This window comes from Astatotilapia calliptera, chromosome 14 (genome assembly GCF_964374335.1).
Source record: "Astatotilapia calliptera chromosome 14, fAstCal68.1, whole genome shotgun sequence".
Taxonomy (NCBI): Eukaryota; Metazoa; Chordata; class Actinopteri; order Cichliformes; family Cichlidae; genus Astatotilapia; species Astatotilapia calliptera.
Window position 1 is genome coordinate 3,746,297 of NC_137435.1, and position 27,155 is coordinate 3,773,451.

Genomic DNA, 27,155 nt, shown 5'->3' on the forward strand with positions numbered 1-27,155 from the left:
GATGACTTGGTGAAATCATAATTCAGAATCAGTTTTAGTCGCAATCAAGGAAATGATTTCTCTTTTAGCTCATAAACACAGCGCGGTGATGAGTACAAGAACGTTGAAAAGATGGTGTAAGAAGCTGCATCTGGTCAACCTCATGCAAGAAAGTGAAAACCTGTTTTACCACAAGGCTACACACGACTCACCAACTCATCTACACAAAGCAGATGAGTTGGTGCTATACAGAGGTCGGTTTGTCTTGAAACAGCTGTAATCTCCACATTTTAATTTTTTTTTTCAAAATAGAATTTTGACTTTAAACAAATGATTGAAGTCAGAAATAAGCTGAGCGCATTCAACTGTTATGCTAGTAGACAGAATTAACAAGGAGGCACCATAACAGTTCGACTCTTCCAGTGAATGATTTATATATTTGTCTGCACAGCTGCCAAACTGTAAAAGGTCTTGCATGGGATTGAATCTGTTAGCTCCCCTCAGGTTGTTGAAAAAGGGGCATGAATTTCCTCCAGGAGGAATTCCACATCCACTTGGACCTGACTATATCATTTCATTTTTGAGTTGTCAAACTATAATAGCAGTAAAATAATAACAGGATTGTAATAATGCAGTATTTAGCTCCTTTTTCTTTTTTCTTTCTTAAATATCAGAGCATGAGTCTTCAGACTAGTCTTTACCATTTATAGGCCTTTACTGCAGATCTGAGGTCCAGCAGCCCTGTAGCTAAATATAAGGCTGAGATTTCCTGCTGATAAAGCCCAGAAGGACGAACCACCTCCACCCAGCCACAGCAGGAGGATCAATCAGCTGATTTCCTTTAAGACTTAGTAATAATTTCTCTGCCATTAACTTCCACTTAGTTTTTACCACATTTTACATTTAGCATTTTAAACAAAGCCCTTTGTTTTTCTCTGTTCACCTTTATTTCATCTCTTCCTCTCTTGTCCTACTTGTCCTCCACTCAATTTTCTGATTTGTAGACAGAACTCCAGCCAGTTTCATCTTCCCCGTATTCACAGGCGCCGGCTGTCAAGGCCATTTTTACTTTATTATTTTTCCCAAAGAAGTGTATGTTTTTGTGCGTGACACAGAAAGAAAGGAAAATGTGATTTTCTAAAGCCCAAGGTCACTGTACAAAGCATAAGAGACAATAAACAGTACAGTACAAGGATAAAAGCAGCATTTGTTTAAAGAGTGAGTCAGTTTGAACAGATGGATTTGGGGGTTTGACTTGAATAGGGGAAGGGAGCCAGCATCCCTGATATCAGGAGGAAGTGAATTCCGGTGAGCAGAGCAGCTAAAAGCTCTGTTCCCATAGTGGTGAGACGGGCAGAGGGAACAAGAGGTGACTGCCGAATGAAGACCTAAGGGAGCAGCAGTGTGGAGTAAATCAGACATGTAGGCAGGGGCCAGGTTATTATAAAGGTGAGAAACAATGATTCTAGTGAGTCTACGGGCAGCCAGTGAAGCTGCTGGAGAACATTGGTGATGTGCGAGTTATGATCCAGGCTGCAGGATTCTGGAGGACTTGGAGTTTATGAAGAGACTTATTAGTGAGACAGAAGAGAATTACAATAATCAGTCAGAGAAGTGACAAGGCTATGGATCACAGCACCATGGAGGGTGGGAAAAGGGAAAAGATGGTTGATGTTGCGTAAGTGGAAGTAAGCGGACGGGATGAAGTGATAATATGAGACTGAAATGGTAAAGTGCTGGTGAAGACGTTACCCAGACTATTAACCTGAGGGGAGACAACTAGAAAGAAAATCAAAAGCCTATACTGGGAGGCTAAACATGAAACCTGAAACATACTAGAAAACCTGAGACCTGGAGAAACGTGGGGTACACCAGCAGAGGAAACGCTGGGAATGACAAACAGAGGGATCCAACAAGGAACAGAGGGATGCACACACTATATATACACGGGATAACGAGGAAATGGCACACAGGCAGTGAACATAGCTGAGCGGATCATGACACCTTTAGTGTTTGTCATGCTGTTTTTTTGTTATTGTTTATTTTTATTTGCCAATAAATGTGTGTATTGGTGGGAGGTTTGTGCGTATTTGGGTCTCTATGACTGAAAACGAGCGGGACACGTGGCAACCTCGTTAAGACTGACGGCACTACAACGCTGCACGACACCTTTTATTCTCATTATTCTTATAATTTCATCTTGAAGCAAGTCAGGAACATGACTTAATGCTGTGCTCCACTTCAAACACATCTCTGCTCATCCACCTGTGAACGGCGGTCTCTGCAGACCTGTCTCTGCAACAATACATATGTGTGAATGCACGTCAGGTCTACTCATAAGGTGCTGAATTTGTGAATCTTTGCAGGTGCATGTGAGGGCGCACGCTATCTCACATCAGTGTCTTTCTTATTGTGTGTCACTGTGCTAGCGTGTGTGTGTGTGTGTGGTGGTGGTGGTGGGGGGGGAGGTCTGAGCATGTGTGTGCTGACATTTCAGTCACTCTGCTGTATTTAATTGTGTGTTTATGTTCCCAGAAGTTTGGATGTGTCAGGTGTGCTGCTGATATGTGCATATTTTTGTGTTTGTGTGAGTGTTTGCACTCAGTTTTAGTGCTTTCCCCACTCAGACCTCCTCCCTGTTCAGTCAGCTGAAAGACAAAAGTGAAGAAAGGAGGAAAGAAAATGTTAAAAGACAATTTGAATGATTCATGCAAACCATTTAATATAAATCATGCTGGCAGAATAACAAAACAAGTTTATTATCCAGCACAAAGCAAGAGTTGAATCCGTTTGTCTCTGTGACTTTTAGGGAACGGTTAATGCGGTTCATCTGACTTTTGGTAATGTGTGTTCATATTACAGAGCTACTGTATATTTCTTGAGTTGATTTTATATTTTTAAGTGACACAGAAATTGTGCAACATAAACGATCATTCGTTGATGGAATCTTCAACCGCTGAAGGATTATTAAGCTCCCCATAGTTAGCACAGAAACCTGCATACAGCAGCCTCAGGGTAAAGCTACCTGTTGCTCCCCTGCCACAAAGCATCTCCAGTTTTTATACTGGATGCTTTTCCTGAAGTAATTTCTGTTTCTGGCTGGAATCAAACCATCGACATTTCTGGTGTTGTGTACAAGAGGACAAAAAGTTTTAGCAGCATATGGTTATCCAACAGTCCTAACAAGGTTACAGTATATGTGATTACAGTCAGTACTAGCAACCTGAGAAATATCGCAGCAGACACAGATCATAACCACAAGCCTTAAAGAGGGACTCAGGCCTGAGTGCTGGTAATAAGTAAACATAAGGGTCCTGTTCTTGTCTAATTCCTGCAAGTTTTGGTTGTCTTTGGACTCTCTTGCCTGGCCCCTGTTCTCATTAGTTTGCTACATGAACCGTCTTCCTGTGTTTGAACAATCCTCTATTGTATAAATCAACACAATTGCCCCACAATCATTTATTGTATTGTTTTTGTTGTTGGCATTTGACCGATCCTCATTAGTCTCTGTTAATGAGGTTCAGTGCATTAATGCTGGTCCCAACGTTTTGATTCGTATTGCTACATGATATGTGGATACCATCATAATGCTGCTTTCAGGTAACTGAACACTGCTCTGCTCTGGACTTTCACTTGCAGGGAGCAATGTGTGGATGAATGCACAGAGGAGATTGGGAAGCAAGGAAGACACAGGAATGGCACAGAGCAACTGATTAATTTTCAAAATAAAATACTGTGTATAATAACAAATGTACTGCTTCTATAAAGCTCTGGCTGTATTTTGAAGCTGTGTGCTGGATAAACCACACTTGTTGTATTCTCATCCTGAACATACGGAGGTGTCAAATGAGGTAACATAAGGTGAGGACCATATTACCAGGTGTACAACTACTCTACAGGCAGCAGGCAGAGATGACAGATCTTCACCTGAATGACGATTTCATACACATGGGTTCCTCCCATCATTACCATCTGCAAGGAGAATAAAAACACCTATTAATCTCAACCATTTATGCTGAAACAACAAAAAGTGGTATTTCTGCTCCAAAGAACAGAAACAAGAAATGCTTTTTTCACAGAGGACAATTTGACACGTCCCAGTTGGGAAGCACAGGAGCAAACAGTGAGATTAATCATTTAGATTTGGTTTGCTGAGAGTGTGCACGCAGGCCCCCGGTGACAGCTCGCTGACACATTTGAATAGAAATGAGCCACTGTCTCTTTTTTTGTGGCGTTTTGCTCCTTCCTGCCACAAAAATCTAAATGTTTGCTGTGGAAAGGGGATGTAGAACAAGTACACAGTCCTCATATTTCTCTGGAAATGGAGGAACTATACTGTACAGCAACTGTACAGTAAATTTGTGTTAGAGACATAATGTGAAAGCACGTCTGTATGTTGAGTCATATACGTGCATGTTGTTCTACTCTATAAAAACTTCCAGCATAGCATCCAACAGTGTTATTACCTTAAACATCAGCTAAAGTCAGTTCACATCAAATCCAGTCATCATTTGCATCTGATGCTTTAAGTAAACGAGCACTGAGTAGACGTGACTTCTTCTCTGTGTCTGTGCTCGTAGTCGCTCATCCACCGCCTTGATATCATTTAATGATAAACGTGTTATTTATAGAGAAATCTTCAGCGTGCGCTCATTTACATATTCACCACAATAGCTTGATTTCCCAGCACGCACATGCTAGAACTCATTTATCAGCATGGAGGCAGAGTAACTGCTGCTGCGGGCAAACCCTGTCCTGACCATTTATGTATGTATAATTTAGTTCACCTTGTTGTGCGTGTGTGTGTGTGTGTGCGTGTGTGTGCGTGTGTGTGTATTAAGAGCCAGTTCTTGTAGTAAGATTAATAATGTAGCACAGATGTCAATCTGGGGTCATCTAACCAATACCTTCTCTCTTCTTCTACGTGTTTTATGGTCGTTTCTAACAGCTCCGGGTCAGCCTTCATTGACATAATTAATGTGAAACATGCTGCATTTGTCCTCTTATGCTTTAAGCTGACTCTACATGCTATCAGCCCGGTTATGAATAGATGTGGATGATAGGACCTCAGTTGGTGTCAGGAAAGGAAACAGAGATGAAAACCAATGTGGTCACTTCCTGACAGAGAGATTAGTGTGGCAGAATTTTTATGGGGTCTTCCATAATTGTTCCTCACATTCAGAGTTTAACAACATTGGGGTTCACTCACCGTGAACAGCTGTAAGCATATCAAAGCAAAGGAGAAATGATGCTGGAGTAGCTCAGTAGACATGCTCTTTATTTTAGCCAAGGATTGTTACGCAGACGTATGAGCTGCTAACGTAAAGAAGTTTGAAGTGCTAAAGTAAAATGACTCCCCCCACTTAATAGATAGAAAAGCATGCTGCAAACGCAGGCTGGTTTGTTTGCGTTATCTCCCTCCGTCATCTGTGTTGTGTCCCTGCGGCATCCTGCATCATTTTCTGTTGTCTCTTCCTGCATCTCTGTTTCATGTTTCAAGGTTTCAGTTACAGCCAAACCTGGAAACAGGCTAACAGGCTAGCGTTAGCTTTCCAACAGAGGAGCCTTGACCTGCTACAGTAAGACTCCACCTCCTCGCACCCAAGAGTACAGCAGGGTAACATGTGGCAAGAAAACTAACAGGGAAAAAAAGGATCTCATCTCACACGATTACTTTGGGGAGCCACCAGGCCCAGGATCCTCCAGCATCCACCAGGCCCAGGATCCTCCAGCAGCCTCTAGGCCCAGGATCCACCATCAGGCACCAGGCCCAGGATCCACCAGAGCTTTCTACTGTTTCCAAACAACAGAAATTGATTTTGGATATGATGGGACAGATTAAAGAACTGCAAAAACTAAATGAAGAAAAGGACAAAAAATAGCCCTACTTGAGTCCCAAGTGGCAGATCTAGAGTTCACCCGCATGAATGACTTATTGTAAGTGGATTGGAGACCAAACACAGAACGTATGTAGTGGCAGAGGAAGGCAGGGAGCCCACTGAAGCTGACATCGACTCTTTGGAGCAACAAATTCTCAATTTCTTTAGTGGCAAGGGAATTACCATTAATAGTAAAGATATTGAAGCTTGCCATCCTCTGCCTCGAAAAAATAATAGTGGAAAACCATCTATAATAATACGATTTGTGAACAGAAAATCAAAAAAGGAGCTACTAAGACAAGCTAAGAAGCTGAGAGGAACCAATGTCTACATAAATGAGCATCTGACAAAGAAAAATGCTGACATAGCACGACAAGCACGAATACTAAGAAGACAAAACAAGATTCATTCAACATGGACTGCAAACTGCAAGGTCTACATCAAACTCTCAATCACACCACCACACAGTACTGACCCACACATATGGTTCTTACACACACACTGGACTTTCTGGACTTTGGTTTTGCACAACACTGGTCACTATATTCTTCATTTCCGGTTAATACTTGTACAGCTGCTGTTATTGTGTATATATTTATTTATATTTAGATTTCTTCATACATTCTTATATAGTTCTATATTGTGTATTGTGTATTTTGTTGTACAGTTATTTTATTTTCAACTTTAATTTATATATTTTATCTTATTCTTCCCAGTTAAATTTACCCTTCATTCTAATTTGTGTTGTACAGTTATTTCATTTTTAACCTTAATTTATATTTTATTCCTTCCTAGTTAAATTTACCCTTTTTAATTTTTCATATTTATTTCCTATCTTATTCATAGCCTTTTCCTTTTTTGTTTTCTTTAGGTCACGAGCAGTTGTCCAAGCATTTCACTACATATCGTACTGTGTATGACTGTGTACGTGACAAATAAAATTTGAATTTGAATTTGAATTTGAATTTGAACTCAAAGGAACACCAGAAGAACCAAAAATTGTGGTCATTAAAGAACTTTCAGAACTGGATAAATACTAGAAATGTTAAAAACCGAGACACTAACTATAGAAATAAATCATATACATGACAAAACTGTGCTAAATAATCACTTTTCTTAGTAAGGTGAAAATGAACCTTACCCATATATGAACATTGTATATAAGGACTTGGGACTAAAACCCTTTGAGTATACTGATAACAGACTATGGGACTTGGAAAATGATATAGACCCTGAAAACAATTTCTATACCCATAAGCATGATCAAAAATGTGAGTATTATACAAATGAGCAGTTCAATCAAAATATAATAATGGATAATGTAATATCAGTCATGCATGTTAATAGTAGAAGGCTCAATTCAAACCATTCAAAAATCCTGGACTGTCTGGCACAGTTTTCTAAGAAATTCACTGTCATTGCAGTTTCAGAGACTTGGTTAGATGGGGATCAAAACTTAGTGAAGATTGATGGCTATGACATGTATTACATTAATAGAAATAAAAAAGGGGAGAGGCTGTTGCCTTGTATACTGATAATAATTACAAATGTAGAATCCTCAGTGAACTGTCTCTAGCACTGGATAACATAATGGAGTCCATAATTATTGAAATAGAAGGTGAAAAGTCAAAGAATCTGCAAATCAGCTGTATCCACAGGATGCCTGGATCATGTATAAAAATGTTCACAGAGGAAATGTTGAAGATGTACAATCCGATTAACAACTAGAAAATGACATTTATATGTGGTGATTTCAATATAGATTTGTTGAATCCAACTGTGAACAGTGCCATCACTGATTTTGTCCATACATAAAAAAACAGCATTAGTCTTTATCCCTTAATCTGCCGTCCAACTAGAATAACCTCACATAGTGCTACACTTATCGATAGGGATGGGTATTGAAAACCGGTTCTTGTTGAGAACCGGTTCCCACTGTTTCAATTCCTTGGAATTGTTTGCCATTTTTGCAAACGATTCCCTTATCGATTCCAGTCGCCCCGAATGATGTCACCGCGTTGCGGAGCGTCATTTACCTGGCAGGAAACACGGCGCCTAAGCGGCTCAAACGCTCAAAAGTTTGGTTATACTTTACGAGAACGGATGACAACAGGGCAACTTGCAATACTTGCAAAGTGGATATTTCATTTAAGGGAGGAAACACTACGAATATGCAAAAGCATTTGCTCACAAAACACACGATGACCTTAAATGAATGTCGTGTTTTTAATTCCGCTCCGGACTCGTGACTCTCAACCCAGCAGCAGCGGTAACGTTTGCACGTCCTCTCCCGTTAATGCGGCAGGTAAATAATCAACTAACAGTGCATATTATGTTAGCGCGATCTGCCTTATTACAAAACCTGCCATTACTGTGCATTTAGTGACCATGATGAGAGACAGAGTCTGGCTCAGATGCTGGCAGTTCTCGCTGCAGTCTACCGGTAGCGTCTCCTTTCAGGCCAGGATAGACGAATGTCACCGAGCAGTGACTCAGTTTGTGGTCAAAGGCTTGCACCCATTTGCCACAGCAGATGCCCCGATTTTCGGTAAGTGAATGTGTTTAATTGTAGGCAGGGACATTACTGGATATTCTTGTGTAATTGCTACAGAAGAATATTTATTTTATTATTTTACATTTACAATTTTTTTCCTGGGGATCCCGTGACACCCATTGAAGAGCCGTAGGCTGGATCTCTTAAGATCTCACTGTTGGGTTTGTAAGGCCAGGTTACTCTTAAATTTCTATCTTGTTCAAAGAGAAGATATAAAACAAAGTTCTAAGCTAATCGACCTTAGTGTTCTCCTCTTTTAAAAAGAATCGATAAGAGAATCGATAAAGAATCGAATAGTTAAACAGAATCGAAAATGGAATCGGAATCGTGAAAATCTTATCAATACCCATCCCTACTTATTGATAATATTTTCACTAATGTTGTTGACAGGAATGTTGAAAGTGGATTAATAATAAATGACTTAAGTGACCATCTACCAGGTTTTGCAACAGTACAGAGCTACGCCAGGATTAACAGACGTGAACCTAATAAGAAATTAATTAGACATAAAACACAATTAGCACAATGAGATGAGATGAGATAACCTTTATTTGTCAGTTGCAGGTCTTTTGCCCACAACCGAGATGACAGACCTTGCCGACCGTACATACAATACACAAACATCACATTGGGGAGACAGGTCAGGCCAGGTAGCGAGGAAAAAAAAACATCGAAATGTGTAACGCAAAAAAGATAATACAGGAATGCACAGATATCAACACACCATAGCACAATAAACACAGACAGCGACATGGGAAAGAGTTCCAGTGTGTACATCTGACCTGGGACCGCTGCAATCTTCGATTGCGCCTCCAGCTGATCCGGTGTCCACATTAGAGGGGAGGTATGAAATGAAAATTGCAAAGGTAGTTCCAATATATAAAGCTGGAGATAAACATCTTCTCACAAACTATCGGCCCATCTCTCTACTACTGCAGTTCTAAGATACTGGAAAAAATAGACTAAATGACTTTATCATAAAAAACAATGTACTATATGAACAGCAGTATGGATTTAGACCCAAAAGGACCACAACGCATGCCTTAATGGAGTTTATAGATACAGTAACAACTGCTATTGAAAACAAAAAATATGCTGTCAGAGTTTTTTTAGATTTAAAGAAAGCATTCGATACAGACAAACCATGTACATATGGGGTCAGAGGGGTGGCCTTATCGTGGGTTAACAGTTACCTTAAAAACCATAAACAATTTACCCAAATAAATGCCATGAAGTCAGAACTGAAACCTGTTGTGTGTGGGGTTCCCCAAGGATCAGTTTTGGGGCCGCTGCTTTTCATATTGTATATTAATGAGATTTCAAAGTCTTCGAAAATAATATTATTTGCGGATGATACAAACTTACTGTGCTGTGGAAGTAACTTGGAACAACTTCTGAAAGAACTAGAAAATGAATTAAATAATCTGAAGACCTGGTTTGACCACAATAAATTAACATTGAACCTGAGCAAAACAAAATTCATAATATTTGGGAATCGCACATATTCTACTAACCAGAGGTGGGACCAAGTCATTGTTTTGCAAGTCTCAAGTAAGTCTCAAGTCTTTATCCTCAAGTCTCAAGTCAAGTCTCAAGTAATGTCAGGCAAGTCAGAGTCGAGTCTCAAGTCACTGGTGTAAAAGTCCGAGTCAAGTCACAAGTCTGAAACTTTGAATTTCAAGTCCTTTCGAGTCTTTAAAAAAAACAAACGAAAAAATAATGTTGCAGTTATGCTAAATGTAAATGTTAGACCATGTAATTTTAAAATCTGTGTTTTTCTCAACACATGACAAAATAGTGAACTTAGAAAATATACACAAATTGTGAAATTGCACCTCTTTAAAATGCAGCTCAATTAAACCTAGCTCCAAGAATAATTTTCACCGACAGTTCTGAGATAAGCTGCATGTTATTCTTGGATGCGGTTGTAGGACCAGCTTTAAAATCGCATGACAAAAATATCATACACATTAAAAAAAACTGTATCATCAACGTAGCCTGGACAACATTTGCTAGTTAGATGAAGTCAGCTATCTCATCCTAGCATATTTATATGCATATTTATAATCATACGGTTCTTGGAGTGAGCGCATACGATCATGAAGTTTAGTAACTTCAGGTCACTGCAACAAGCCCAGGTACAGTTTACCGCCGGATGGGTACAGGACCTTGAAATGCACCGTGTAGAACGAAAGACCATCGTACGTATCATAAGTTTACCAGTCTCACAAATTGTCGTCATAAATACACATTCGTTAACCGTTTATTAATAGGACCTTTGAGCTCAACGGTAATTAATTAGTAGTGGAAATAATTTCTGGTAGCATCACAGAAATGTAGCAGTGACAATAATACTGTATGCTGTAATCGTACTGGGCAATTAGTGATACAAAAAACCTGTTTTATCCTGTGAATAAAAGTATATGTTCTTGTCAATGTACCATAATAACAGAAGCGAAACACAATATTGTGTCAGGACAATTCACTATTTATGCACAATAAACAAAGGAGCATAGCGCGACAATTTCTGTTCAGCGCCAGACTTGCTTGTAACCTATATCACCAGTTATGTTATGAAAGTGACGTATTAACTACTAAAAAACACTGACCTTCGTGTAAATGCTTGGAGCAGACTAACCTGTGAGCTGGAGGGTTCTGGGACGTTATATTTGATCTTTGAATGGCTGCAATCCAGGCCATCCGTCGCGTCTTTGTTACTTCGGAAACATGGTTTGAACAATTTCTCTTCAACGAGGTAATCCGATAACAACCGATCTCTTTACCCGTCGGCTTCCCATGGCTGTCATGCGACCGGCTATTGCAGTTAATAATACAACAGCTTCTTGTGTTTCTTTTTATCGCTGTATAACTGATTTTAATTGAAAGCCTGCGTGCGCTAGTACCACTTGCCACGAGTTCCCAGAATCCTTTGCGGTTCTACCCGTGAATGACGTCACATTTTCAATCTCTATATAATATGCATGTTAAATTTTATATTTGGGGTAAAATATCAAGTCTTTTCAAGTAAACCGGTTCAAGTCCAATTCAAGTCCCAAGTCATTGGTGTAAAAGTCCAAGTCAAGTCACAAGTCTTAGAACATTTTTTCAAGTCAAGTCTAAAGTCATAAAATTAATGACTCGAGTCTGACTCGAGTCCAAGTCATGTGACTCGAGTCCACACCTCTGCTACTAACAGTAAACTGACATTAATAACACTGAATTAGAGTATCTGAAATAAAATTCCTTGGTGTGATAACACATCACAAACTATCCTGGATTCCCCACATTACTCATATCAAAGGCAAAATATCGAAGTCTCTGGCAATTCTCGAAAAGGTTTTAATGCCTTCAGTATAAGACATAATAAAATACCAAAGAATCTAAAACATATGTCATGTGGAGCCAAGGAATAAGTTGCAAGAAATCACTAGAATAACCTCAGAGCCACAGAACAAGGTTACACACAGCCATGAAGAACAACTCAACAAAGGACAAGGAGAGCCTGAGATAATGTGTATAGAAAGTTGATTTTGGCAGAATGAAGACATCTGGGAGAGAAAGCTGAAGTAAATAAGACACAGGGAAGTAACACCTAACACCAGGCACACAAGACAAGGCACTACCAAAATAAAATAGGAAGTGACATAGCATGATACCAAACATAGATGGAGACTTGATAACCTGACCTGAGGAACACCGTGGAACACATTAGAAACTGAACTAAAAACACAAAGGCTGAAAACACAAAGCTGAAAAATGAAGTAATAAAAAAAACACCCTGAGGATTATTAGGGAACCGAAGAGACCGAAAAACACCAAACACTGGGTCAGCGTCTCAGGACTGTAGCTGAAAATAAGATGTGGGACATCTTGAATCCACGATAATAATTTATCTTCAGTGGAGCGAGTATCACGTTTACACCCCTCATGCTGTAAAGACATTATAGATCAGAAAGACTGATCAGGAAGTGACATTTAATGACTCTAAGCATATTATGTGCATCTAAGGAGAGTGTTTTTACTGACAGAGTATTATGTATGGTGCACAAACAAAGACTGCACAGTTGTGACGCTGCACAGGAGAGTCAAGCTGAATGGAGCATCATGTAGAGAGAGACAGACAACAGAGAGAGCTGCAGATTCCCCCCAACCAGCGTCGCGGTCAGGGCAGGTTTGGGTGGTGTTTTTTTTCTCTCTTTTGTTGAGCCACAGGTGGAGTGCTGCAGCTGGAGTGCTGCTCTTGGGTCGTCCTTCTCACACCTGCTACTCGTAAACTCATCTACCTGTAAGATGACTTAACGAGGGCTGGATGGTGCAGCAGATCCTTGCTAGATCATTAGCTACCATGGTGATCATTAGGTTTTCTCCCTGTGTGAATGTTTCCTGTCCACTAGTTCAGAGTTCTCTTGCCGAAGAAGCCTGTTTGCCGCTGTATGGCCTCCTCTGGCATGACTTATGCTCACCAACAGCCATCACGCGGAAAACCTGCCTGTTCTCCTCGGATTCGTCCAAAGCTTTTGTTCTGGAATCTCTCTGGTAAGGTATCAAGATCTATCCTCACAACACAGATAACTCGCGGACTTCCTGGTTCAGTTCTCAGAGACAATGTTGCCACACTAATCTGCTGTTTGTTCTCTGTAAAATAATCTTAGTTCGTAAATCCTTTAAACTTGCTCCTGGTGTGCTGAATCTGAATTTAGAGTCCAATTTGTGCCAAAATGTGACAGCAGCAGGTCAGAACCAGCGAGTTCAGCAGTGCTGACCACTGCACCATCGGGCCATGACTGAAATTACTGTTATCAAACTAGTGGCAACACTCTGGGGGAAGCTATGAAAATAAGATGCACAATGATGACGGGAGAGAGCAGGTCGGATTGAAACACACACACATTAACCAGAACTCACAGCCACAGTGAAACAAGCTAAAGCAGCAATGAACAAGTCGCATATGCAGTACAAGATGCTATGATGAGCCTCTGACTGGCTCACAGCTCTCTTGTGTGAGCTCTACTTTGATCTCTTGTTGATGTAAGCATGAAAATAAATCAATAACTTTGTCATCTCTTACACTGTTGTGTGGCTCAACAGGTACAATGGATGTAGCCGTAAAAATACAGAGACCGTAACAAAATGTTTTTAACCCTTCTCCCTCCAGTGGTCCCTGAACCAGGACAGAAAATTAGTTAACTACTGTTGTGCCTAATTTCTGTCACATAAAACCTGAGAGTCATAAGTTTAGTAGCAAGTCACTGACTTTTTGTTATAGATTTTTGACTCTGGCTGAACGGTGAAGGGTAGGATACAAAGTATTTTAAAAATTCTCCCAATTAACTCAAGGATGTTCCTTTTAATCCGTAGAGCTGTTACTGAATTTGGGGATGCTTTAAAGATGGAGATGCATATTCAGTTAATGAGAAGTCCTGAGTTAAATAAAGGTTGTTAAGTTCCTGCTGTGGAAAAGAGATTTAAATTTGCTTACAGCCGACTGATTATGCCTTTCATTAATCTCTGAGAGAGAGATACAGATACTGTGGTGGCTGCTTGTAGACAAATCTGTGTAATGTGGACAAAGGCTTAAGACGGCACTGAACACTGTATGATGTCAGTGAGCGTGGGAGGGGCAGCTAATCAGAAGAAAGTTAAATAATAATAATAATGATGGATTGCATTTATATAGCGCTTTTCGGGGCCCTCAGAGCGCTTTACAATTCCACTATTCATTCACATTCACACACTGGTGGAGGCAGCTACAGTTGTAGCCACAGCTGCCCTGGGGCAGACTGACAGAAGCAAGGCTGCCATATCGCGCCATCGGCCCCTCTGGCCAACACCAGCAGGTGGCAGGTGAAGTGTCTTGCCCAAGGACACAACGACCGAGACGCTTAAAGAGGTGAGGAGCTAACGGAGCTGTTTCAGACAGTGGATGCACCGAGGCCCAGTATGAGATAAACGGGTCATTTTGATTTATTCATGCAATGACACTCGAATAGATAAAATATGATGCTGGAAATGGTGGTGACCTTGTAACCACGCACAGAGATGGGACGATGTCACGGCAACGTTCTCGTGATGATGGCGAGTTTTGTTTCCTCTTATATTTTTCTTCATCCTAATTTTACACCACTTTTTGTTTGTATACTGGAGTTTGTGTTTCTGTTTTTATTGTGTGAAACTCCCGATTCTTGAGCTCTTTATTCTTCTAAAATTAAGCTTGTTATGATATTCTCTGATTTTTGTTTTCCCACATGATTTTCTTAATAAGAAGCTTTTGTTTGATGATCCTGTGTTTTGGGTCATCATTTTATTATCATAGTATGTTGACTTCTAGTCTTAGCTCTGATCCTGTTTAGTTTTCATGGAGCTCTTTATGAGAAGCTGTGGACTCTCGGTGTATATTAAGCTCCAGTTTTTAGTTTTGTTATTTCTCAGGTGGTTTAGTTCCCACAGTGTTTTTCTAATTGTTTCTTCCTCTTGTCTCATCTTTCTGTGTTCTCCCATGAGTTGATCCATTCATGTTTTAGTGTCTGCTTGTCTCTGTAAAGGTTGTTGACTGTTGCTGACCCTGAAAATGAGTGAGCAGTCATTAAAAAAACCACTGGGCCAGCTGACGGGGGCTGTTAGTTTGGATGGTACAACCTCAAAGTGTGGTTGCCTGTGCATTTAAAATAAGAAGGACAGTTAAGATGATTGGAGAGGCCGACTGTTCCTGCTATATACACAGGAACCTGGCAATGTAGGTTTTCATATGTTTTTAAAATTGATTTTGAATTTCACTGGAAGCTGATAAAGGACAGCAAGCATACGGGTGATGTGTGTAAGCAGCCTGGTGGGCTGAATTAACGACAGGTTGAGGACGACTGAGGGATGTGTGTGTGTTGTGGGGGGGGGGAAGACTTACAATAATCTAGGTGGGAGGAAATTAAAGCTCTAAATCACTGGGCTTTTTTTTTAGGGTTTTCTTAGATGAAGAAACACGACTGGACAAGCTTTGAATGTGTGAGATTCAAACTTCAAATTCAGGTCAGAATAACACCAAGTTTCTTAACAGATTTGATATTAATGCTGAGCAGGCCGAGGCAATGACCGACCTCCTTAGAGAATCTGTCGAGGCCAAACACAACGTCGGTTTGGCCAAGCTAGAGGTGAAGGACATCAAATCCTTAAAAGCAGTGAAGCATTCACGGAGGCTGAGGTTGTTTGGCTCAACAGAAAAGTACATCTGTGTATCATCAACACAAGCTGACAAGTAGATGTTCCAGGGGCAACGTATATAATGAAAACTGAGCACTGGCCATTTCACTCTGTTTATTAAGACTTCTGCACAGGTTTGTGAATGCCTGCAGGTGTGTGAAAGGGAACTTAAATGGTAAACCAAGACGTAGATATTGGTAATATTAGAAATGACTATGAAGATAATAATAAATTATACAATTAAAAGAAAGAAAAGCAAGAAGAAAAGCAGGCTTGTACAGTGCGTCTCTGTCATCGACTCAGTCTGGCAGGATTTAGTACAGCATGTTGTTATACAGACTCACTGATTGACTGCGTTTCCTGCCTGCTTGGTCAGCAGGCCTGTGCCGTCAGAGCGGAGCCTGAAACATCACACACTGGCTAAGTAATTGTCCCTGCTCGATACCTCGAGAAATGCCCCTGCAGCTCATCTCTCCCCTGCAGGCTCCCCAAAAACACCCCACGTCACCCCCCTCTAGGTCGACTGAGGAAACGTCAAGCTGTGGGCGCCTGATAGTATCCAGATTTAGCAAATACATTCTGATTCCTGACAATGTATAAAATTAGTATATTTATATTAGAAACCAGTGTGAAGGCTGTGAGGATATGAGCCAAGTGGGCTGCAGAACATCCTGTTATATTCCTGTTTAATCAATTTTCAATTTGCTCTGTTTTGTCTCTTCTGCTCTCTGTTCTTTCTCCTCTGTATTTCTTCTTTTCCTTTCACTGAAATCCTCCGATTTGTTTCCTTGCATTCCTTTCTTCTCCTCCTTTAGTTCGATCACTCTTACCCCTCCCTCATCATTTCCATTACTTACTTTGCCCTCCCCCGCGTAATCCGTTTCTTTAATTTCCAAAATGAACCTGTTAATTTAGTCTCCATCTCCTTTATTTCCTTTTCACTCTTTTTCTTTTATCCTCCAACTCTCAATATCAAAACTCACAAGTGTCTCCCTTAATCAATCCCTCCTTTCTCCTCCATCATTTTTGTTAATTCTTTCTTTCTTCTTTTCTTTTTCTGTTTCTAATTTTTTGTTTGTTTTTTCATCTTCGCGTCCTTCATCTCTTTTAATCCCCCTCTCTCCTGTCAGGCACTCTCTCCACAGCTATCCGCGCCCCCGAGGAGAAAACGCGCACCTCGGCACCCCGCCCCGCCGCGCGCCTTCTGTGTGCGTGAGTGAGAGTGAGGGACCGCGGGGAGGGGGAGTGCCAGCTTGTTTGTGCAGTTTGAGTGTGCCGGGGTGAGAGAGGAAGGCAGAGAGCCGACAGTAGGGACGGAGCGCAGAAGCGAGCGCAGTTTTCTCTCCCAGGCTTTCGCACAAACCTCACATAGTATGCGTAAAGATTCGAGTGCGGACCGGCACTAGACCAGAAGGTAAGAGAAATGCTTCACACTTGTGCTCTGTCTGCGCGCAGTGTGTGTTTGCTGCGGTCGTTTGCCGTGTGCACTTGCTCATGTGCCCCATGTGGGCATCGCTGGCTGCCGATTCCGACCATGTGGAGCTGCCTGGCGGTGCCAAAAACTAGTCTCGCAGTGACAGAGGACGTCTACGTGGAAGTGCTGTTAGTGCGTCAAAGCCTGTAAATTGGTTAGGAACCTCCGTCTTTTGTTATAAGTCAACAATCCTGATTTGAGAGAGCTGATTCTCGTTGTGAAGATATTTAAAATAAATTAATCATTGCAAGCTTTCCTCGCTGCTGAAGCATCTCAGCATTGACTTTAAGTTTTTAGGAACGTGAGTGAAATGCTGAGCACTTCGCAGGGATTTCAGTGTGTGAGACGAACACGAGCATGCTGACTCGCTCCTCTGAAGTGTCTCCTAGTTTAACGAGCGCTGCTGCCCAGTGTGGCCCCGGAGGGAACCTGGGAGCGCGTGTTGTGCTCGGGCGCAAGACTCACATGAGACACTGACATTTTGGCTGAAACTGCTTTCATTACAGAGAAAACGAGTAGCAAACGCTCCCGTGATCAAATAATGTGCGACACGAATGTGCGCAGTTTGGCGCTGCTGTGTGATTGCACACGCCGCATGAAGCTGGTGTAGTAATTCTGACATTGCGCCTCTCGGCTGCAGAGACTCGTGTCAAACGAGCTCAAAGAAAAATGCAACTTCTTGTTGAGGTTTCAAAATAAAAGACGCTGCAGAGCAGACTGTGGGGAATTGCATCCCTACAGCCCGACTCCAGATAAACTCTTCAGGGTTGCGCGATAAGCTTGTTGTCATGTGTGAACATCTCCACCAGATAACCAGAATTTACGAGCTCTAATGAACGACGAGTCCAGTTTATCTTGGGAACTGAAGCATCGGTGTTCCGGTTTATTCCGCTCTCTCTCTGTCCATCCACCCTGTCCGAGCAGCGGTTGGGGTGGTTGTAGCCTGATAGTAATTCATCAAAAGCATTCCCCATTGTGCTCCAGACGCTGTAATATTTCAGCGTTTTGAACGATCAGGTCTGAAATGCTGCTTTTTTTTTTTTTTTAGCGTCTTGGAATGCAGGTGCCGTTCACTGATGTTGCGTAACGGGCGCCCAGATGAGTTAAAACCGTCAATCTTATTTTGGAAACATGTATAACATGCGGAAATATAAAAGGAGAAATTAGATTTTCCTATACAGTTCAATGTGTTAATATTGGATGTGTATACGTATGAAATATTTTTAAATTAATGAAAATCTCATCCAGGAGTTGTTTCTAAAATTACAGGTTACAATCGCACTGGAACAAACTGGTGTTTGTTTCCACACACTGGGCTTTGTGTGTGTCTTCATCACCATTTCGTTTTCTGCTCAAGTGGTTTCTGCTCTGGAAGGTGGAGGCACAGAGAGCAGTGATGATGAATGTAGGATAGTTTTGCATTCACTTTGAAGCCCGGCTGTAGTTTTAATGAGGGACTCCTTTGTAGCAGCCGGACTGCAGCATGCAGGCTGTGGAGACGGGGATCCTCCTCCTGTTCAGCTGCAGCGGGGCTTCCCTGGGCTTTTCCTCTCTCTCTGTCTCTGCAGTTTTCCTGGGGCTTCCCTTTTTTCCACTGCACCAGGCTTCAGCTGATCCCTCCCTCAAATCCATCTCTGTCTGTGGGGCCGTATAATTTCCCCGCTTCTCCCTCCCTCTGCCTTCCCTGGAGGAAAAAAGGCTGCAGCAAGCAACGTGCTGTAGATCCTACATGATAAGAAACACTAAACGGACGTAATGGAAGTGCAATACGACCATATCAGATACATGAGCTATTTAAACGTGATTGGATGTTTTTAATTATAATTAAAGTCATATTTCATGATTTACCTAACCCAGGGTGAAGATTTTCTGCGATCTTCTCGCCTTTCTGCCCTCTGTAGTCGGATATTTGCTTGCACAGCCCGCTGCGCGACTCCACCAACATATTTAGCTGCTTCTAAAAAAACATATCCAAGTGCTGTTTTAGTTTTTATAATAGCTAATGGATTATTAATCACCCCTTCTTCCCCTCTGTCTTCATCTTTCTCCCTCCCATCCATTATCTCCCCCCTCTGTTCTTTACTTTCACTTCTTCCCATCTTCCCTTCCTCCTCTCCAGCGTGCTTCCTCCCGTTCTCTCATCGTTTGCATCTTTTCTTTGAATTACATCTCACAACTATCGGGCGTTTGGCAGTTTCTCTTATCCAGAGGCGCTTACACACAAAGAGACTTTTGTTCCCCTGTTTTCTGCATCTTTTAACCTTTATTTACCCTGGGGGTGTTGTGCTTCTTTCATCACCGCCCCACTTCACTCTTGTTCATTTACAAATCACACTTGGGAAAAGCTCAGGCATAACCACAGCCCTATACTGCTGTCTGCTGAGCACGGGGCTGTTACACAACTTTGTGCTTTCCAGCTCGCCTGTTAAAGTGATAATCTGAAACATAGGGTTGAATAAAATATTTGTTTTTAGCAGACAGCCGCATCAGGGAAGCTTTCCCAGTTGATGCCCCCACCTGACATGATAAACTGATGTATTTGTTTTTTGCTTTTGTTTTATACACACAACCAGAAATGTAAGTGTAGCCAAGTACAGGATAGGGTAGGGGAAATTAAAGTAAGATGGAGAGAATGGGCCAATAGCTAGATTCGCAGGAGGGATAAAGGGAGTTGCGTGGAGAAGAATGACTGGAGCCACAGGTAAAGTTGTTATGAATTGTATTAAACTATTTAGCAACAATTTAACAGCATTTTATGAACAGGAATGAAAACATAAAATAAAATACAGTGACAGCAATAATAATAACAGTCAGAATCCTATCTGAGCTCAGATATGTCAGTCTTGCCGGCTTAATAGTCAGTGTTCAGTCAAGTCAAATCCAACAGGTCAAAAGTTTGTGATTGGTGCGATTTCGTCCTACCGCACTGTTGCAATTGTTCGTGAGAGAAGAGCAACCTGCCCTTCTGGGCCAACTCAGAATGGCTGTGGTTCGGTTCGGTTCAAAGGGAAAGGCTCGCCATCTTCCTCGTCAGGAAGAGATCCAGGTCTCACGATCCCATAAAAAACCTAGCCTGTAAACAACAGGACTATTACTAATTCAGTTCACACTCTAATGATATACATGGCCATATGTAAATAATGTAAGTGCTATAACAAAACAAGCACAAAACATTAATTCTAATTTCTAACTATAGTCTATACAGTGCATCTTAATCATGAATGCAATCTTTAAATCACAATCAGCTTATTCTATCGTCAAGGTGCACATTTCTATCAGAAATCAGAAATAAACCATAAACTATGGTAGATTATTTTTTTACAGTATTGCCCTTTAACTGAATTACAGGAGCATTGCTTTACACTGCATAGCAATGAAGCAATATATTATTTACACTCAATGTACAGAATAAAATTACCAAAAGAATATACAAAAACCCACAGGCTGTAGTTTTACAGTATGTGGTAACGTATCAGCACAGTAAGAATACACACGGACATCTATCCAGTGCCGCTCGAGCATCAACTGTAACAAAATAAAATAGATTCATGACCTTTAAGATCAACATTAACTTATTCCATCATCTAATTTTAGTGCATTTAATATTCAACAAGTAATACTAGAACATCATCAGCACACAAGCTGAGTGCTCAAAATGGCTGAACTCAGTGAGAAACCCCGTGTGTTCTCCCACAGTGAAAACGTGGTCAGCTACAGCTATGAGCATTAGGCTAGTTAGCTTTTCAATTAGCCTGATTCGCCCAGTCCCAGTTTAACTCACCAGCACACTTCTAATGTTCAACTCTCAGAGAGGATCTTGTTCAACTCTCAGAGAGGATCTTGTTCAACTCTCAGAGAGGATCTTGTCCACTTCATCCGCTCCCGCGCAGATCTACAACATTGAAATCGGGCCATTATATTCCCTGTTAACTTCTTGTTAGCTTTTTAGCTTCAAGGTTAGCTTAACAGCTTCTGACTCACCGCGATGGTTTCAAGGTCCGAAATGTTCACAATAAATCAGGTCCGTTTCTCCAAGGTCCATGCAGATCTCCGGTATGGATATTTGCTCAATTTATCAAGTTAATAGTTATTTTCCAGCGAAAAGCTTGGCGGTGAAAATCAGTGATGGTCTCGTGCACCTCCGTCTCTCTCTGTGTCTGAGCACGTGACGGTACAGAGCAGGGGAAGGCGGGGCTTGTTCCTTCCTAACCAGTAGGGGTGTTAAATATACTCTTTGGGTTTTATTCTTATATTTATAGTATTTATCTTTTATTATTGATTTATTTTTGATCAACTCAGTGATTAACAGAGTAATGATAAATCCCAATTAACAATAACATGTTGTAGTGCATTACTGAGTCGTGTAAACTCACTGGGTTACATCCTCCCCTCTTAAATCTCATGCACGTCCCCGTGCATGGCTCTGGGGGAATAGGTAACATCATGAGCAAGGGAGTCGATGAAAGCTTTGTTCAATCCTTGAAAGAGTGATTTAACCACTGTTACTAGTGGGTTACCTAGCTGAGGATAAGTGAGTCTTTGGGATGGTTGGCGAATTCTTTCAGATCTTCTGATCTGTGTTTCTGTTTGCAAGGTTTCAGGTTCATCATCGTTTTCAACTTGTCTTTCAGGTGAAAGTTGATGAGTTGAGTTCTCTGACAACGGTGAATCTGACAAACTGGTCGACAAAACATTTTTGTCTTTTCGAGTGTCTGTTTCAGACTCACTTGGTGTGTTATTTTGTAGGCTTGTGTCACTTTCACTTGGTGATACGTTTGTTTCACTTTCACATTCTGTCTGAGGTAGGTCTGTTTCACGGTCCATTTGAGGTAAGTTGGTGTCAGTTGAACTTCCAATTTCGCCTTCAGGTAAGTATGTTTCAGTTTCGTTCTCAGTTTCCTTTTCAGGTAAGTCTGTCATGTCCGGTAATGTGTTAGGTTGTTCGTCATCATTTACAGGATATTTGTTTTGTTTGAATCCTTGTGTTGGCGGCATGGCGCATACTTGGTAGAAATGTCTGTCTTTCACTTGTGGAGGTTCAGGGTAATAAAACTCATCTTCCTCTTCCTCAAGTGTTTGGTCGGAGTCAACTTCCAAAGCTGAACTTTGTCTTGTGCGTGGTCTGTTAGTTTTTGTGACTTGCTCGGGTTCATGCTCTGTTGGTGAGAGAAATCCACAGGGAAGTAACAGATCTCTGTGGAGCGTTCTGTTGGGTCCATCTCCGTTTTCTGGTTTTACAGTGTATACTGGTAAGTTTTCCATTTGTTTGGTAACAATATACACTGTTTGCTCCCATTTGTCCGCTAATTTGTGCTTCTCTCTCAGGCGGAGATTTCGAACCAAGACTCTGTCTCCCACATGTAGTGTGGATTCACGGATGATTTTGTCAAACCGTTTCTTGTTTTTGTCTGCTACTTTCTGGGAGTTTTTGATGGCTATTTCGTAGCTCTGTTCGAGGTAGCTTTTCAACTGCTTGACGTATTGAGAGTGAGTCAACTGTGGCTTGTTTGGCTGTGGCAGGCCAAAGGCAATATCAATGGGCAAGCGAGGCTGTCTACCAAACATTAACTCATAAGGAGAATAGCCTGTTACATCATTTTTTGTACAGTTATAAGCGTGAGTAAGTGGTTTTACGAAGTCACGCCAGTGATGTTTCTCGGTGTCTTTCAAGGTACCAAGCATACTGAGTAATGTGCGATTGTATCGCTCAACAGGGTTGCCACGAGGATGATAAGGACTTGTTCGGACTTTGCGGATACCGAGCAGAGAGCACAGTTCTTTGATTGTACGCGATTCAAAGTCTCTCCCTTGGTCGCTATGAAGTCGCTCTGGAAAGCCATAATGAACTAAGAAGTTCTCCCATAAGTTCTTTGCAACGGTGGTGGCTTTCTGGTCTTTGGTTGGAATGGACACAGCATACTTTGTAAAATGATCCGTGATCACTAGGACATCTTTAGTGTTTTTACTATCTGGTTCTATTGAGAGGAAGTCCATGCAGACTAGCTCCATGGGCCTGGAAGTTTTAATATTTACCAGAGGAGCAGCCTTGTCTGGCAGGGCTTTTCTACGGACACATCTCTCGCAAGCTTTCACTTTCTTTTCGACATCAACTGCCATTTTTGGCCAGTAGAAACGTGACCGAATGAGTTCCAGTGTGCGTTCGACCCCTAAATGCCCCATGTTGTCATGAAGATTAAGCATAACTGTAGGGCGTAAGGAATCAGGAAGGACTAACTGCAACAAGGTCTCTGGCCCCAACTGGCGTTTCCGGTACAGTAAGTCATTTTGGAGGTCAAGACGTTTCCACTCCCTTAAAAATAAGAGAACATCGTGAGACTCAGACTTAGTATCGGCTGGTGGACGTGAGTCAGCTGCCAGCAGCTTGATGACTTTACTAATGGCTGGATCTTTTCTCTGCAGGTTGACAAGATCAGTATGGGTGTATCTGGGTAAGGCTAGGAGATTGTTATCATTGCCTTCTTCTTGAAACATGTCTGGAATGGCACCTGCAGACATGGCAAGTGACTGGACTAGAGCACAAGAGGGTTCAGTCTGATCCATAGCCATATATCTTTGACAGGCTGCCATCACGGTATCGGATTGAAGTTGGAGCTCGACATCTTTGACTGAGGACAAGAGATGGGATCTGAACTTATCAATGCGCTGACATTCCTGGGTAAAAACTGGATCGTCTTCAGGTTTGTCATGTGGTTTCCTAGATAGTCCATCTGCATCAAGATTTTGTCTCCCAGCTCTGTACTTAATGTCAAAGTTATAGGTGGACAATGCAGCCAACCAACGATAACTCGTGGCATCAAGCTTTGCTGTGGTCAGAAGGTAAGTCAATGGGTTGTTGTCGGTGATGACTGTGAATGTGTTTCCATATAAATAGTCATGAAACTTGTCAGTTATGGCCCACTTTAAAGCTAGAAATTCTAACTTGTGGGCGGGGTATCTAGCTTCACTACGGGATAGACCACGACTTGCATAGGCTATAACCTGTGTGGTTCCATTCTGCACTTGATAAAGAGCCGCCCCAAGTCCGGTTGTACTGGCATCTGTGTGTACCAGGTAAGGTAGCTTTGCATCAGCATACCCAAGGACTGGTGAGGTGGTGAGTTTTTCAATAATAGTTTGAAACGATTTCTGGCACTCTGGTCCCCAACGATCACCAAAGGGCTCTTTGGGGTTCAGATACTTTGGATCACTGGGTGGGTTTTTACTATGCTTTCGTCTCGGAGGATAGCCAGCTGTGAGGGAGGTGAGGGGCTTGACAATTTTTGAGTAATCTTTGACAAATCTCCGGTAATAACCGGTAAAACCAAGAAACGATTGGAGTTCTTTTAAGGTTTGGGGTCTCGGCCAAGTCTTGAGTGCTTCAGTTTTTTCGGGATCAGTCTTTACGCCGTCTCTAGATACAATGTGGCCTAGATAACGGACTGATGTTTGGAAGAAACGACATTTGTCGGGCGAGAGTTTCAGCCCGTACTCTCTGAGTCGCTCAAGAACATGAATGAGTCGGGTCTCATGATCTTCAAGGGAACTGGAAAAGACTATCAAATCATCCAAAAAGACTAACACTTCTCTCAGATTGATGTCTTTCATACACTTTTCCATAAGCCTTTGGAAAGTGCTTGGGGCATTTGTTATTCCCTGGGGCATACGATTAAATTCGTAGAAGCCGAAGGGGCACACGAAGGCCGTCTTTGGCTTATCTTCTTCACACATCTCGATTTGATAGTACCCTGACTTAAGGTCCATCACAGAGAACCACTGAGATCCTGCAAGAGCAGAAAATGACTCCTCTAAGTTTGGCAAGGCATAGGCATCGCGGATGGTCTGCAAGTTAAGCTTCCTAAAATCAATGCATAACCGCACATCACCATTCTTTTTGCGGACCACCACTATCGGTGATGAGAATGGAGATTCAGATTCTCTGATTATGCCTGCATCTAAGAGGGCTTGTAAGTGCTTTTTAACTGCCTCGTAATCATGGGGATGAATCGGGCGAGATCTCTGTTTGAAGGGGGTTTCATCTTTTAAGTTGATGTGATGTTTTACATGTGTGGCATGCCCAAAATCAAGATCATTGTGTGAGAAAACATCAGAGAAGGTGTTTAGCTTTTCAGCTATCTTCTCTTTCCACTCTTCAGATAGTGGTGATTCACCAAAGTCGAAACTGAGAGGGGGTCTTGAGGTTGAAGTCTGCTGCTGAGAGTTACACGTTGCAGACACCTTTTGGTCGCCTTTCTCAGGCTCAGGACATGGCATGACACAGTCAGGGGCAACTAGCTCAGCAATTACACAGTTAGTGGGCAATGTAATGTCATGGTTAGTCTCGTTTCTCAGCAACACAGGAACTTTATAAGGTCCGTGCTTTGGCAGAGATATAAGGCAACAATCTACAAACACACCACCAGGTAGGGAGCCGGTAGTGGGCTGTTCAATAAGTGCACACTGTTCAGGCTTAGCGTGGCTAGCATGCATAAAACCTTCCACTAGTAGCTTTTGATTTGCGGGAAGGACTTCTTGGGTTCTACTTTGAAGTTTTACCAAGCCGATCTTGCCACTGTCACTTTGTCTTTTTCTGGATGCTAATGTCTTTAGCACTTGTTGGTATCCATAAGGGAGTACCTTAAAGTCAGGTAAGGTGTTCTCACAAAGATGCTCATATAAGGGGTCAAGTGTATTTGTGCCAATTAGTAGAGGTGTGTCTGAGTTTGAGCGAATGTCAGGGACAACTAAGGCAAGAGTAGATAGTTCAAGCTCTGACTGATCGAGATCTTTGGGGAACATGATACTCGTCTCAATGTATCCCAAGTAAGGGACTGTCTGACCATTCGCACCTTCGACCTCTAGGAGATCACTGATGGGTTTTATAGGATGATCAGGTAAGTGTTCTTGATAGAAGGATTTGGCAATAGTGGTTACTTGAGAGCCTGAGTCGAGCAAGCAACTACATTCAACGCCATTGATAACAACTCTGGCTGTGCATTTTCTACCCACAAGTCTTTTGGGAAGTTTAGGCACTGAGTGAACATTAGCTGTTTCACATTGGGCTTTTGTTGTCTTTTTCTCAGTGGGACTTGGTTCAGATTTAGCACCCATCTGTCCCGCGACAGGGGCTCTTTCTAGTTTAAATTAAATGACTCATCAACTGGTCTGGATATTTCCCATTCTCGCTGCTTCTGTCTGAGGGCATTCCTTTTAGCTGCTACTAATGCTGGGTTGGGATCATTACTACAGCTGGAAGCGATATGACCATCTTCTCCACACTTGAAACAGTATCCAGGTTTGGGTTTGGCTGACACTGCAGCAATTTGTGGTATCTGTCCCGGCTTGTTCTGAGTTTTGGTACTTGGGTTCCTTTTTGCTTCCTTTTGAAGTTTCTGCGATCTTTTCTCTGTTTTATCAGCTCTGAGCTGTGCGATTTGAGACCTGAGGTCAGCAATTTGCTTCTGGAGGTCAGACGAATTGCTGTCCATTTCATGCTCATAATCGTTCCTACCTTGAGAGCGTGTGGTTTGCACGTTAGAATAAACACGAGTCTTTTGGATCCCCAAATGTTGTTTCATGCGGGTTGCTTTACTTGCCTGTTTGTCCTCCTCGGTGCGTAGGTGGAGGAGTAGCTCTGCAAAATGAGGTGGGTCGTCTTTCTTTTGTTCAAGTTGAAGGTTTGCAATCAATGAGCTGTCCCAACACCCTCTACAAAACTGTCTCAGGAGCTGTTTATTGATGTCACTAGAAGCAATTCCGTCTCTTTTTATGACTAGGTTTAGCACTGTGTGCAACCTTTGCAGGTAATGTGAGGGTTTTTCACCTCCATTCTGATTGGTGTTTAAGAAGCGAGCAAAGAGTTCGTCGCCGTCCTCTACAGTTGCATAGGCAGAATCAAGATGTTCAAGGTAAGTTTTGGGGTTTGCTTTTGGACCAAAAGCTTTCACCAGGTCCGCTGCAGGGGGTGAAAGACTTTCAACAATCTTTCGCACAACTTGAGTTTCGGTGAGCGAAGGATCAGTCAAGCAAAACTCTACGCTGCTGCGCCAAGTGTCATAGTCAGTTTCGAAAGGAGGATGTG

The 27,155-nt window shown here is 41.9% G+C and overlaps 1 protein-coding gene across 2 annotated transcripts in view; it reads left to right on the forward strand.

Annotated features, from left to right (window-relative positions):
* The first annotated feature begins 16,116 nt into the window (after positions 1-16,116).
* Positions 16,117-27,155, forward strand: part of slc8a2b (solute carrier family 8 member 2b) — a 212,441-nt gene continuing 201,402 nt past the window's right edge. For both annotated transcript variants that reach the window (XM_026192630.2, XM_026192633.2), the window contains exon 1: positions 16,117-17,017. The gene's annotated coding sequence lies outside the window, so the exon portion shown is untranslated. The remainder of the gene's footprint in view (positions 17,018-27,155) is intronic.